Source organism: Halichoerus grypus, chromosome 15, assembly GCF_964656455.1.
Source record: "Halichoerus grypus chromosome 15, mHalGry1.hap1.1, whole genome shotgun sequence".
Classification (NCBI taxonomy): Eukaryota; Metazoa; Chordata; class Mammalia; order Carnivora; family Phocidae; genus Halichoerus; species Halichoerus grypus.
Window position 1 is genome coordinate 52,882,479 of NC_135726.1, and position 15,560 is coordinate 52,898,038.

Consider the following 15,560-nt stretch of genomic DNA (forward strand, 5'->3'; position numbering starts at 1 on the left):
TTAAGTAATCTCTGCACCCAGGGTGGGGCTCGAACTCACGACTCCAAGATCAAGAGTTGCAGGCTCCACTGACTGAGCCAGCCAGGCGCTCCAGGAGACACAACATCTTCAAGAGATATTGGTGGAGGAATTTCCAGAATTGCAGGGACACCAGGCTTAAAGCTCATAATTCCTGAAGGTACATGGTTAATGACCAAGCACTGCAAGGCAGAGCAGGATGAGTAAAAATGAATTCATTCCTCAACACACAATAGTAGAACTGCTGACCATGAAAGACAGACAGAAAACCCCACAAAGGACCAGAAAGAAGAGGCAAACAGTCTACAAAGGGATGAGGACTAGCTTGATGGCAAACATCTCAGAAGAGCGGAGGCTAGGAGACAAGGAATAACACCGCCAGCAGAAGGGCGAGAGCCGGCACAGAACTCAATGTGCAGGGAAACTGGTATCAAGAGGGCGCAACAAAGACTTTTTCAGACGAGGCACAAGAGGTTGCCCATAAACCTTGGCTCAAAGGCTAATATAGGTTTTGAACCATTTGGAAAAGAAAAGACAATGATTAACTTTGTACTTTACCTATGCTAAAAGAATCCGGGGGTAACTACCGGAAGAAAAGGCATAAACTATGTAACATCTGAACTAGTAGAATTTATCCCGCCCCCAAAAAGAGAAAAAAGACTCAAATGACTAAAATTAGAAATTAAAGCAGAAACAAAACCAGAAAGGATTATAAAAGATGACTATGAACAACTGCATGCTAACAAATTAGGTTAACTTTGAGAAAAATGGACAAATTCGTAAAAAGAGACCAATTACCACACTGACTCAAGAGGAAACAGACTATCTGCATAGCCCTGTGAGAAGGAAAAAGACCGAGTTAGTCACTTTAAAACTTCCCACCCATGCCACCACAGAAACAAAGAAAAAATCAACTTTATTGGAATTCTGGAAAACAGCCAAAGGTTTACTTCAAACAAACGACCCTTAGCAAGACAAAGGTGGATGAAACATGGTCCTGTGGCATTTTAACTTACTCCTGTCTCATCCCCCAATCCCCCCCCGCCCCCCCAGCAGTGGTTTTGAAGGCAGAAACCACGTTCTGGTGTGGGCTCCTAGTGCAGAAGGGAGCAGAGACGATCTTGTTCTCACACAGCTGAGCTTGTCTGTCCTGACCTGTCAGAAGGCTCCTGAGGGGCTAACATGGAGGTCTTGCCTTGATTTTGCCTAACTTGGAACTTTCTCAGCAGAGAACAGTCACGGGGATGGCACTTGTTGAAAACATTAAAGGCAATATTGTACACCCAAAATTAATATAAGCGTATATGAATTATACTTCAACTAAAAACGCTCAAAAATTAAAAAATAAAAGCAATGAAGCAGGGCCAACAGCAGATATGCCACTGAAAGCCAGGAGGAAGAGGTGAACAGTGAGAGACCTTGAAGCCTAAGGGCTTTGAAAAGCTTCCATGCTGGCAGTTTCTTACAAAGCTAAACACGGTCTCACCATACAATCCAGCCATCACACTCCTTGGTATCTACCCCAGTGAGCCGGAAACGTATGTCAACACAAAACCTGCACACAAATGTTTACAGGAGCTTTATTCATAACTGCAAACAACTAGAAGCAACCAAGATGTCTCTCAATAGGAGAATGGATAACCAAACAAAAGTGATCCTGAATGGCACATATGTACAATGGAATGTTATTCAGCAATAAAAAGCAAGGAGCTAGCAGCTCCTGGGTGGCTCAGTTGGTTAAGCATCTGCCTTTGGCTTGGGTCGTGATTCTGGGGTCCTGGGATTGAGCCCAGCATTGGGCTCCCTGCTTGGTGGGGAGCCTGCTTCTCCCTCTCCCTCTGTCCTTCTCCTCCTCCTCCCCCCAGCTTGTGCTTGCTCTCTGTCTCAAATAAATAAAATCTTAAAAAAAAAAAAAAAAAGCAAGGAGCTATCAAGCCACAAAAAGACATGGAGGAACCTTAAATGCATGTTGCTAAGTGAAAAAAGCTGGTCTGAAAAGACTACATATTATATGATTCTAACCATATGGCATTCTGAAAAAGGCAAAACTACGGAGACACTAAAAGACTGGTGGTTGCCAGGGTTCGAGGGGAGGGAGGAGGGATGAATAGGTAAAGCACAGGAGGGACTTTGAGGGGAGTGAAACTACTCTGTGTGATTCATGTAATAGTAGGTACATGACATTATACATTAGCCAAAACCCACAGAACTACACAACACAAAGAGTGAATCCTAATGTAAACAATGGACTCTAGTTAACTAAGAATAAAATAAATTTTAAAAATAAAAACCGTCCACGTATTTCAAGGACTCAAGAATGCCATGTGCCCAGGGCAGGCACATGCTCAGAAAACACTTGTGAAGGCTCTAAGCTCTCACTTCTGGCTGCTCGTCCGTCTGTGAAAGCAGGAAGTGAAGGTGAAGGCAGAGGTGCAAACTCCCGCTCAGCGCTGAAGGTGTGTCCCAACACTCACACAGAGCACAACCACAAACACCGGGACTTTTTTGGACTCCAGGCACTTAAGGCAATCTCCGCCAAATCATAGCTGACCACAAACTAACAGAGCAGAGACTTTGCTCACCACACACGACAAAGAATACAGTCTACAAAAAGAGTCTGCAAAAGTTACTAACCTAACATTACAATCCATAAGCAGCAGTAGCAACAAACCCTGGGGTAGGGGAAAGGAGAATCTGATTCCAAGAGTCACCACCACATTATAATATCCAAAATGCCCACTTTCTCAACAAAAATAATTACAAGGCAGGCACACAAAGTATGGCTCAATGAGAGGGCCCACCATGTCATACAAATGATAGACTCAAACAGTATCGGCCTTTTATGTCTGGCTGCTTTCACGAAGAATAGCATTTTCAAGGTTAATCCACATTGCGGCATGCATCACTACTTCATTACTTTTTATCAACGGACAATACTCCACCGTCTGCATATAGCACATTTCCTTCAACCATTCATCTGTTGATGGGTATTTGGGCTGTTTCCATTTTAGGCTATTATGGATTATTCTGTCCTCGCCTAAACATTTAGTAAACGCCTGATGACTCACTGGTAACAAATCTGGTGGATCCTCGAGTAACTGAAGTTTGGGTCTAGATTCCTAGGCTATTGGTTTCTACTGTTTTTAAACTTTCCATGTTGAAATGTAATAGAAAAGCTGTGCCCACAACATCTGCATTTCACATCATGCATCTACCTGCATGTCTGTGTGGAGCCTATTGGGGGAAACTCAGAAGGTGAATACAGGCCCACAACAGTACAACTCTGAGACCCAAGTGAGTTCTAGAATTCAGAATATGGGGTAAATCAATGAAAAACACTGTATTTTAAGTAACCTTCAGTGGGTCTGGCAATCAAATCACTATTTCTGCATCGAGACTTGTGACGACTCAGAGTAAATGGAATAAATACTATAAAGAATAACATGTGAGTTCTGGTTTGCCCACCAAATGAGGTCTGTGACACCATGGCATTGTCCGAGTTTTTTGGGGTTTTTTTTAGTTTTTTGGGTTTTTAAATTGCAGAGAAGGGAGTGGGGACCGTTGAAATTTATATTCTGAGGCAAAAAGAATTTCTCTGCCAATTCTGAAGTTCCTTGCACAGTGTTGCAATAAGCTCTCTTTAGCACTCCAAAGAGGAAAGAAGCCATCTCTTTCTTCATATTCCAATAATAAAAACAAGCTAATAAAATAAAATAGAAAGCATTGTTTAAAATAAACATGAAGCAATATTTAATAAAATAAAATATGAAGCATTTTCTCTTTCTCAGGCATCACACTAAGAGCTTTCCATGCATGCATTCACTCCCTTCTCTCTACAACCCAGAGGTCGGTGCTGTATTACTTCTGTTTTACAAAGAAGGAAAGGGACTGACTGACTCTGAGACGCTAAGTAATTTGTCCAAAGTCACTTGTCTAACAAGGAGTGGAGCCAGACCTTAAACCTAGATATTCTGACTTTACAGCTTGTGGTCTTACCCACTACCCAATACTAATTCGCCATAAATGAATTTACATTGCGCTACACCAATTAATCTAGAAAGCACAAAAGGTTCTGGATAGGGGCAGAATTCCCCACAGGCCAAACCACCTGCTTTCCAGCATACTCCCATAGTCCACAGAACAAACTGGTCTCATTACCACTTGGGGCAGGCACGCCCAAAGTCCAAAGACCATGTTTTGATATTTACATCCTTTTCCAGTTAGTAAAGCAAACCCCCTCTTCAGCCAATATTGAACTTGTTCTTGTTCTGTCAACAGATAAATTCAATTCAACAAGTTTTAGCATCTTCTATGTACAGGGCTCCCCGCTAATCCCGGTGGGGCGGGGTTTGTGGTCCCCTGGAACCTTGCAGACATTCCCAATTCTTTCCAAGAATTTTATAATTTTGTGCTTTCACTTGGAGAACCACCTAAGAGAAGAAAATCAGTCTATGCAGATTATTGATTTACTACCTTATAACCCAGTACTACCATTTGGTTTCAGTGCCCGGGGTATGTTTTAATTGCACAAATGCCAAAAAGGATGATTTTAATTGCCACAGGCTAATGAGAAGAGGACAGAGGTGGATTTAGTTCATAATAATGCCTTCGGGGTCACCTAAAAGCCAACAGACATCGTGGTACAAATGGAGGTCTTGCTGCAGTTGGAACTGAGGAAAAGGACAGGAGACCAGAGACATCACAGGGTCTGCCTTGGGCAAGATGTTTGTTTCAAGAAAGCTGTTTGGTCTTAGCAAAATAGCACCCCTCCCACTAAACTCAGCAAAATAGCACCCTTCCCACTAAACTGATGTTTATAATTTGAATTACGTTGGTTTGGTTGCTTTGTTTTACATTTAATTTGCAAATTGATTTTGGCTTTATGGGGCCACAAGAACTGTAAACTTTAGGAACATATGCCTTGTTTTATCATCATTTATGTCTTGTTTAATAGTTTAAAAAACAATTTCAGCCAACGCTAGGGATCCGAAGCAATTTTAATGTTTTTTTTTTTTAAAAAAGGTCTGTCATTCTATGACTGGTGGGAGCAGGAGGGAGGCAGGGATTCTCCTGTGAAATGCCACAGCCTCTTGGGAAATTAATCTTCCATACGTTCTAGCCTGCAACAACAGGCACACAATCCGGTAAATAACATTTACCGAGCCATTGTTTGGATGGAAAGGAGGCAACAATCTAAACACTTACCGCCTCCATAAAGAGGTTTTATTTCACCACAGTTAATCTGAATATTTTTCTATTGGTTATCAAGTCGAAAAATCTGTCAGACTTCTTTTGGACAGAGCAACGCTGTCCAAAAGAACTTTGTGTGCTGATGGAAACGGTCTAAGTCTGCACGGTCCGAGGATAGCCGCCAGCCATGAGCAGCTGGTGAGCGCCTAGAAATGCAGGAGATACAACTGAGGAGCTAAACTATGTATTTTATTGAAGTTTCATTGAATGTAAATGTACCTAACTACAAGTGTCTGGCGGCTCCCACACTGGACACTCACGGCAGACCTAGAGATTTCTCACTGAAGTAAGGCTTTCCAACTTCTATTTCAAAATCTTGGAAAAGGGGTGCCTGGCTGGCTCAGTTTGTGGAGGATGTGACTCTTGATCTCCTGGCCGCCAGTTTTAAGCCCCATGTTGGGCGTAGAGTCTACTATAAATAAATAAGTCCTAATATTAAAAAAAAAAAAAAATCTGAGGCTCTGTCAACTGCAATAACAATTTTCCAGAGAAGCCTTGCGATCACAAGGGAAGTCATGGGCTGGAGCTGAGAAGTGCGGATGCTTCGGACAGAGCAGGCACTCTCCGGTTTGCCAGAGCCCCCACCAATGCCTAATCTCTCACCCCCTCCCGCCTCACTCATTTATATGCCCTGCCAGGCCCCCCCGGAGACCTCTTCCCTTAGGACCCTGATTTGTGCAGTTTCCCTTGACCAACCTCTCTCTACTTAGATGAAACCCTTCAACTGCAGGCCTAAGGGGCCCCTCCCAACATACCAAGTCTGAGACTACCTCTCCCTCCTTCGGAACTCCATAAGCACCTGTCGGGCAGGCCACGTCACACTTAGCCCAAATGGTCTTGGAGTCTCATGATCTCTCAAGTTCTTCTGGTTTTCCCCAGACTACAAGCTCTAGGATGCCTGTGTCTCTGCCTACGTGTCCATACTCCTCACAGCCTCTTGTCTGGCACAGAACTAACTCCGATCAAAGAGAGCTTTCTGCATTCCTTTTGCAGATGTGACAAAATCCCACTGTGCCACCTCCTTTCCTCTTTGAAAAGCCCCAACCTACTTTTCTGTCTGCTTTTCTTTCTTTCTTTTTTTTTTTTTTTTTTCTCCAAGCACCATCTTCTCCTTTCCCTCTCTGCGTCAGTGTTACCAGGGAGAGAGTGATCACGTCCGAGTAAGATCAGACTGCTGGAAGCTGGGAAATAAGAGAGACTTGCAGCTTCTACCCCAACTATGCAAATTCTTTGTTTCCCCACTCCAAACATTATTGCAACTATAGGCCTGTTTTGTTTGGCCTATGCGGTGTCTTTTTGCAATTGCGTTCGTCACCAACATTTTTTTTAATGGGGAGATTTCAACTAAATGTATTAATTTCTGGCTTCTCTTGAAAATTGTTAGATTTTGCATTTCCTGATAGTCATCAGTAGGAGAGAGGTGAGGGACAATTGCCATCTCCGAAGAGATGTTCCCACAGTCCTCACTTTCTTCCTCCCTGGCCCCTATAATCATCATCGTTACAAATATCAAAAATAGCAGCAAATACTTCTCAAGGCTTTGTCATGTGCCAGGCACTCCTAGAATCACTTATGGATCCTCGGATTCCCACAACATCCCTTTGAGGCACATCCTCTGTTCTTAACCCTATTTTACAGATGAGGTAAATAAAGTCCAGAGAAGGTAAGTAACTTGCCTAAAATCAAGGTTAGGATTCAACCCCGGGTAGTCTGACGTCAAAGCCCTCACATGTAACTACTCTCTATGCTAGGATTCCGCACCTGAGCCTGGAACTCCTGCCCCACACTCTGCATCTACTTTCTTAAGCTGAACAACCAAAGGACACTCCCTCCCCGGCCATGGAACCAATATAACTTTAACCAGAAGGTTAACTCATCTCCTCTGATCGTTCATTAAAAGAGCAGATTTATACCTTACATCAGGAAAGAGAAAGAAGATATGGGGGAATCAGATGGCTAGGACTATGCTTTCCAGGAAAATTTTTTACACAGAATTAACTAAGGGAGGAAAAGAGACCTTAAAGCTTCTCATTCCAAAAGCTGATCCTAGCATAAAATGCAAATAAGCATTAAAATCTAGAACAGCAGTTTTCAAAGGGAGGTGGATGGGGGTGGGGAACCCTGGGGTCCTCAAGAGTCTTTCAGGGAGTCTTCAAGGTCAAAACTATTTTCATAATAATATTCAAACATTATCTGCCTTTTTTACTCTCAGTGAAACTTTCCAGAAGCTACAGGGAATACCTCAAAAGGCTGAATGCAAAAGCAGATATGAGAGTCCAGATGACTATAAAAGCGTTAAGACAAGGCCACTATTCTCACTAAATTTTTTGTGTTCTGAAATATAGTCTTTTTAAAAAATTTAAAAATTAGTCAATTTTGTTAATATATAATAAGTTTGTTACTGTTATTTTTATATGAATAAATAGTGTTAAAACTTATTAAACTTCTAATACACCAAATATCAGCATATATAGTTCGCATGCACAAACTCTCTGGGGTCTTCAATGATTTTTAAGTATAAGGGGGTCCTAAGATCAAAAGTTTGAGAACTGCGGCTCCCAATAGGAAAAGTCCTGCATGTACACACACTGAAAGAAACCCTAAACCAAATATTCCAAAGTGGTGGCCAGCCGACATGTTTTTGTAAGGGCTTCACAGTCTTTAAATGCCTTTTAAAGTCACTGTCACCATTTAAAGATCAAAAGGTTTCACATAAAGACAGTGTTCTGGTCCCTTCTCAAAAAAAAAAAAAAAAAAAGTTCTGGCAACACTGTCCTGGCATTTCCACTCGGCCATTTCCACAGACTGGTAGGTATCACTTAGATGGGAAACACGATCTTTGGTTCACCACACTGCAGGCCTTTAACTGCCTGTACCTGGAGGTATCTAAGTTGCTGCCCTAAGCCAGAGGGGTGGGGGGGAAAGCATTTTTGCAACCAACGATGAAACATACATCAATTTAATAAATGTCTGCATTCTTCCAGAGAAGTCAACATGCACTATAAATAACCTTTTCCTTATCTGACTTCCCCAAAGCAGCAACTGGTAATGGTTTCACCATTCCTACAGAGACTCTTGGATCAATTAGAAACCCTTCTGAGAAAGAAAGGAATCCATCGGACAAAAAAAGGTATCTTTGGACACAGGCAAAGGGAGAAAACTCACCAGGAGAAGAGCAAACGAGTGAATCTCCAGGGAACTGGAGGGCCCAGGTTAGGCCCCACAGGGAGGGGATTCAGGTGATCTCAGACCACTGGCTATTTCCTCCTGGAACTCTGGGTAGTAAATTCAGGACACTCATCCAACTTCTTTTGCCCTGAAAGCAGGTGGTGGAAAGGAAGAGGCATTCAGAACTTGGGTCCCCAAAGAAGCAAGCACACAGGTGTGAAACTGGGAAAGGGGCAATTTTTGGAAGAAGGAAGAAAGCAATACTAAATTGGGGAGATCTAGATGGGAAAAGGCGTTTTGTTGTTATGGGAAAGTTATTTTTTTCTTCTTTTTTTTCCTTCCTTGGGAATGGACCTGGAAGGTTTTGCTGGGGAAAGCCTAATTGGGGTAGGACTGGTGATGAAAAGGAATTTTTGCTGAAGAGGCAGGGAAGAGGGTTGGAAAAACAAATACTACATGAGAAACTGGAAGAACTGAGTTGGTCTGTTATCAGTGGAAAGATACTACAAAAATGGGGACTCTTGGTGGGAAGAAACAATTTTTGCTGGAAAGTGATCCTGAATGGAGAAAGAATCTGGAAAAGAAAAAAATATATATTTCTATATGTATATATATATTTTTTTGCTAGAGTTAAGTTCCTAAAAGGAGGGCGAGGGGTATAATCAAAGAAGAGGGATTTTTGTTTTTGCTGGAAGATCCTAAAAAGAAACAAATCTGGGTCCCCTATTCAGAAGAAAGGGGATTTTTAGCAGAAGGCCTGGAAGCTAGGGCGAATGCAAGGCCGCGGTGCAGAAAGTGCGGAGGTCGGTAGGGCCCCGAGGCGCGAGCTGGGGTGCTGTGAGGGGGCAGTTGGGGCCTGCGGGGTCGGGGGAGGAAAGATAAAGGGGATGCAGCGGACCAGGGGCCCCTGAGGAGAGTCTTCTCCAAGCGGGAAAGGGCTGCGGGGGTGCAGCAGGGCCCGGAGCTGTTGGGGTGCAGAAGGTGCGTGCGTGACGCGGGGTGAGGGGCGCCCGCCGCGCCTGCTGCGCTCCTCGAAAAGGAGATGGGCCCCCTAAAAAACAAATATATAAACGAATTAGATTTTAAGGGGGGGGAGGGGTTGAAAAGTGAGGAGGGGCGGGGAAGGGGGGGTAGGGAGGAAAGGGAGGGGGCAGGGGCAGCAGCAACCGGGTTTTACCCGCCCCGGGGGCTCGCGCGCCGGCCTTGAGCCTCGCGCCTGGCGGGCCTCCCAGCGGCCCCCTGCCTCCCTCGCGCCGCCCGCCGGCCGGGCGCGCACGCGCAGCCCGGCCCGCCCCCGGAGCGGCCCGCTCACCCGCGGCGTGGGCGCGCGTGCATGGCTGAGGGTCGCTTCACGACGCCCAGGGCGGCCTCGCGCGCCCCTCGCGCCGCCCGGGCTCCCGGCGCGTGCCGCCCGGCGGCGAAGTCTCCGCAGCTATTGGGCCTCCGCCGAGGGGCGGGGCCGCGCGAGGGGCGGGGCCTGGATGCGATCAGGTGACCAGCGGCGGGCGGGAAAGGAGGCGGTTGGTGGCCATTTTGCGGGGAGGGCCGTTGAGGGCGGGAGAGTGTCCAGGCGGAGCCCGGGAAGGGGCTGCGGGGGGAGGGGCCGGCCCCCCAACACCCGCACACACACGGGGGCCGAGAGTCCGGCGGCCCGGGCCATTGTTCCTGGAGGGCGGCTTTAGAACGCAGCGGCGGGGCACTCGGGCTCCCTGCGGCTGCTCCGAGCTGCGGTGGCCCGCGATGGGGGCTGCGAGGGCGGGGGCCGCCCTGGCCGGGTCGTGGGACCCAGCGAGGCAGCCCCGCGTGTTCCCGAGGCAGCCGCGGCGCGAGCGGGAGCCACGGAGACCTGCCCTGTGGTGGGTCGGGAAGATGCGGGGCTGCCCTGCTTTGGTGTGCCGGCCAAGCCGTCTGTGGGGCCAGCTCCGTGCTGAGCCGTGTTGAGGGAGGGGTGGAAACGGGGTGAGCAGTGGACGGAGGGTGCTGACGGGTCAAGGAGTTTGAACCCTGGAACAGCTGAGACGGGGGGTTCATTCCCTACAAAGGGAACGCCGATCATCTATGGACACGAAGTCGCTTTGCGGTTGCCTGCGGGTGGGAATGGGGAGCCATACCTGAGCACGAGGGGGTCTCACTGGGGTGATGGGAAGATTCTAAAAGTGAGTTACGGCGATGGTTGTGCAACGTGGTGGGTTTACTAGAAGTCCTTGGATTGTACACTTAAAACGGGTGACTTTTATGTAAATTATACCTCAGTAAAGTTTAGTTGATTTCAAAAATGGATCCCTGGGGTAGACAGAACAGAGAGGAGAAGAAAAAGACCGGCATTCTACTTTTGGATTCCTTTGTTCAGCAAATATTTATTGAGCTTCTTTCTGAGATAGAGCAGCGTCTGAGTCAGACCAACATCCCTGCTCTAGCTTATGTTCTGGAGTAGCGCTGTCGCATGAAACAATACAAAAACGTGAAATTAACTTTAATAATACAACTTAACCCAAAATGTTATTTCAATATGTAACCAAAACAAAATTTTTAACGTTACTTTTTTTTTTTTTGGAAGTCTGGACATCTCAATCCAGACCTGTCACATTTCAAGGGTAGTCACAGGTAGGTAGCTACTGGCTCTGGTACTCAACAGCATACCTCTAGTGGGGGACAGGCAAATACATTTAGAATGCAATGTGGAAAGAAAAAATAAGGAAAGAGGATGGAGCTCCTCAGAGGATACTGTTTGATACAGGTCAGTGAAGGTCTTTCTGGTGAAGTTACACTGAGCAAAGACCTGAAGGAAATGAAAGGAATCTATAAAAATATCTGGGGGAAGAGCAAGTGCAAAGGCCCTGAGACAGGAGGATGTGGATCCATTTGAAGAACAGCAGAGACCAGTGTGACTAGATCTATGTGAGTAAAGAGTAAACTAGGGACAGATCATATAGGCCTCCATAAGTTATGCAAAGATGGGAATTAAACACCTGCTTTCAATTGAGGAGAGATGTTTCATTTATTTAGCAAACATTTAAAAATAGAGTTTCAGCAGTGTGATCTATCCCCTTAATGGAAATAGGAACCCTGGTCACAGGGTGCGTGAGAGTTTAAAGAACAGGACTTAAACTCCTGAAATAAATTGATATCTTCCCGTCCTCTGACAAACACTGAACACTTTATGGACAAAGAAGACACTTGCAACATGTAACACAAAGAATTAGCATTCAGAAATTATTTTAAAAGACTGCAAATTAAAGCAACAGCCAAATTAAAGAAAAAAAAAAAAAAGATATGAAGAGACGCTTCATCCCAGAGGAAACCTATGAAAAGAGGCCGAACCACAATAACAAGAAATGCAAGTTAAAACAGGAGGTATCATGTCATGTCCACCAGCATGGCAAATTTTTAAATTTTTCTATCAGGTAGAGCAAGGAGAACTCATACAGTACTCATAATGGGTAAAATTGGGACAGTCACATTGGAGAACAAATTCGACTTAATACAATTAAAGATGTAATGTATCCCATGCCCCAGCAAACCCAGGGGTTCATTGTAGAGAAACTTGACTCATATACATTAGGAGATGTGTACAGGAGTAATCATAAGCAGCAATGCTTTCACAGCCCCCCATAAGCCTGGATTGGATGATCCTAGAACAGAAAAAGGACATTAGTGGAAAAACTACTGGAATCTCAATAAAGACTGGAAGTCAGTTAGTAATGTATCAGTGTTGATTTCCTGGTTTTGACAAATATACTATGATGATGTAAGAGGCTGACATCAGAGGAAACTGGGTGAAGGGTATATGGAGGTGTACATCTTTCCAACTTTCCTATAAATCTAAGATTTTTATCTACAGGATACTGGAAAAATTATGATGCATTTACTCAATGGAATATTATACAGCTGTGAAAATTAGTCAATTTCAGTCACAACAGTACAGCTGTGTTTTCATTTACTTACGAAGTTTCAAAAGAGGCAGAACCAAACAATATAGAGTTAGGGACACAAAGATGTCCCTGCAGATGATGATTATTTTTTTATGTAGGCTCCATGCCCAGCAAGGAGCCCAATGTGGGGCTTAAACTCATGACCCTGAGATCAAGACCTGAGCTGAGATCAAGAGTCAGACGCTTAACTAACTGAGCCACCCAGGCACCCCTGTGGATTATTTTTTTTTAACGATAAGATAACACAAAGATAAGATAAACACAAAGTTTAGCAAAGTAGTTACCTCTGAGGGGTGACAGAAGGGAATGAGAAGGAGGAGGGCCCACAAGGAAACTTTAGAGGAAATGGAATGTTTTCTTTCTTAAATTGGGTGGTGGGACCATGGCTGCTCATTTTGTTCTTATTCTTTATATTTTATGCATGCATATATGTTTATATTATATATTTACATTATATATGTGTGTATTTGATCTTTAAGCACCTACTCCATACTTAAGTTAAAAACAAAAAGAAATTTTATTTATTTATTTTTAAGATTTTATTTATTTATTTTGACAGAGAGAAACACAGTAAGAGAGGGAACCCAAGCAGGGAGAGTGGGAGAGGGAGAAGCAGGCTTCCCGCAGAGCAGGGAGCCCGATGCGGGGCTCGATCCCAGGGCCCTGGGATCCTGACCTGAGCCGAAGGCAGATGCTTAACGACTGAGCCACCCAGGCGCCCCACAAAAAGAAATTTTAAAAGAAATAAGAGTTAAGGGGCACCTGGGTGGCTCAGTCGTTAAGCGTCTGCCTTCGGCTCAGGTCATGATTCCAGGTCCTGGGATCGAGCCCCGCATCGGGCTCCCTGCTCCGCACGAAGCCTGCTTCTCCCTCTCCCACTCCCCCTGCTTGTATTCCCTCTCTCGCTGTGTCTCTCTCTGTCAAATAAATAAATAAAATCTTAAAAAAAAAAAAAAAGAAATAAGAGTTAAGCTGGAGAAGCAAGACCATGGACTTGAAACAATTCAAGTACTTCCTTCTATCCCATCTCAAACATTGAGAGCCTTCTGAGTGCTGTTCTCTGAGGAGGATACAAAATGAAGAGGGTCCACTGGTCACAGGAAATGGGGGTCCAGTTAGGCAGGAACAGTTTTTAAAGCATTGTTCTTTTCATCATTTAGTAAACATGAAGAAATACCGAGGCTGTGTCACTTGCACGACACCTGAGCCGGGCAGTCAAGCAGATAAGGACACGGGATCCTGGCGGTTGAGAATCTACTTACAGGAAGTAGCACTTAACTGCTGAAATGATCCAAGAACAAGCCATTCCTTCTTCCCTTAAGCAGCACTTTTGAGCGTCTGCTTTATGCTCTACTCAGTGATCAGCTTTTCTATGAAGGGACTCATAGGAGGCCAAGAGACTCAGGAAGGAGGGGGCCCTGGACGAGGGAGATGACAGTCCACTTAGCCAGAGGGGACTGAAACTCGAGGAGTGAAATCACAAGGATTCTTGCCTTTAATTAATAGACGTTAAGAAATACTGAGAGCCTGTCTGTCTTCTGCTCAGAGTTTATGCTGGCAAGGAAGAAGAAAACGCAAGGAGCCTAGTAAAAGCTGAGAAGTCACAGAGAAGGATTTGGGTCCTTGCTTCACGATCACATACTGGTTGACTAAGAGCTTGCTGTGGGCCCAGAGTAGGATAAGGGAGAGCTTACAGCCTCACGAGGGCCCGACATCACCAATCTCTGAGGATACCTGCAGGAGGAAGGTCATTAGAGCCGGCCTCAGAATGGGTGTCTTGTCTCTGTCTGGAAGAGAGGCTGGCATCTGTGCAAATGGCCTTTTGCCCCCACTTTCAAGTGGAGACTTATGTTTAAGGTTTGTGTGTGGAAGGGCATTTCCCAACAAGATGGCCCTTCCAGATAAAAATGCCTTAAAAAGCCCCCATCAGCACTCATCAAGATAGCCAAAAGGTGGAAACGACCAAATGTCCATCTGCCGATGAATGGATAAACTAAACGTGGTAGATCCAGACATTGGAATATTATCCAGCCATAAAGGAAGTGAAGCACTTAACGTTATATCCCCATGACTTGTTTCGTTCATCAGAAATAGGTTCAGCATCAAAACAGGTAAACACACTGGGGCGCCTGGGTGGCTCAGTCAGTTAAGCGTCTGCCTTTGGCTCAGGTCATGATCCTAGAGTCCTGGGATCGAGTCCCACATCGGGCTCCCTGCTTCTCCCTCTCCCTCTGCCCCTCTCCCCTGCTCATGCTCTCTCTCGAGCGCTCTCTCTCTAAAATAAAGAAATAAAATCTTTAAACAAACAAACAAATAAAAAACCCGAAACAGGTGGACCCAGCTGTGGTAGAAGCAGAACTCTAACCAGTACCGGATGGTGTCCAAGCCCATTGGTACTAACCACTCTCTTACGATACAATGACATGTGTCTTCAGGGCCTGGCACTCTGAATTTTTGTTTAACTGAATTTAATTAAACGTGGTGACTTAAAAAAGAAGAAGAAGAAGAAGACTGGAGCCCTGCTATGTGCTATTACATAGGTAAACCCTGAAAACAGGACGCCAAAATATTCAGAGGAGGCAAATCCATAGAGATGGAAAGCAGACTAGTGGGTGCCCAGCAGTGGGGGATCAGGGAATGGGGAGTGACTATTTAGCGACTATAGGGTTTCCTTTTGAGGTGTTAAGAATGTTCTGGACCTCCATAGAGAAGGCGGCAGCTCAGCATCACGAATATACGAAGCACCACTGAGTCGTATACTTTAAAATGGTAAACCTCATGTGATGTGAGTTTCATTTCAACAAAAAAGTCATTTAAAAAAAAAACCTCTCAGTATCTTTAAGCTTTTGAAAGTAAAAAAGCACCCGTACATCTCTTTTACGGGAGATTTCCTTGGGCTTCCTCTGTCTAGCGCAGTGTTTCTCAAAAGTGAGCCTGGAGGGCTGACTCAGGTCTGGTGTGGGTGGGACCAAAGAATGTGCATTTCTCCGGTGGTGATGTGGCTGCTACTGGGCGGGAGGCCACACTTGGAGAATTACTATTTTTGCACCAAGAATCTACTCACGTTGGGGGGTGCTCCATTAGACACTTTCACGGGTAGGGTGGCAGTCCCCCCACCGACTCAGCACCACGCTCTGAACACAGCACACGTTCACCTTTGTGGGACGAATGAATCAGTGGGGTGACTGTGGC

The 15,560-nt window shown here is 45.1% G+C and overlaps 2 long non-coding RNA genes across 2 annotated transcripts in view; both read right to left on the bottom strand.

Moving 5' to 3' along the window:
* Positions 1–15,560, bottom strand: part of LOC144380225 (uncharacterized) — a 168,511-nt gene that overhangs the window by 113,243 nt on the left and 39,708 nt on the right. The window lies entirely within an intron of this gene.
* The window catches only part of LOC118549599 (uncharacterized), a 28,126-nt gene continuing 23,459 nt past the window's right edge, over positions 10,894–15,560 (bottom strand). The window contains exon 4 of the long non-coding RNA XR_004924151.2: positions 10,894–12,068. This is a non-coding gene — a long non-coding RNA (uncharacterized LOC118549599). The remainder of the gene's footprint in view (positions 12,069–15,560) is intronic.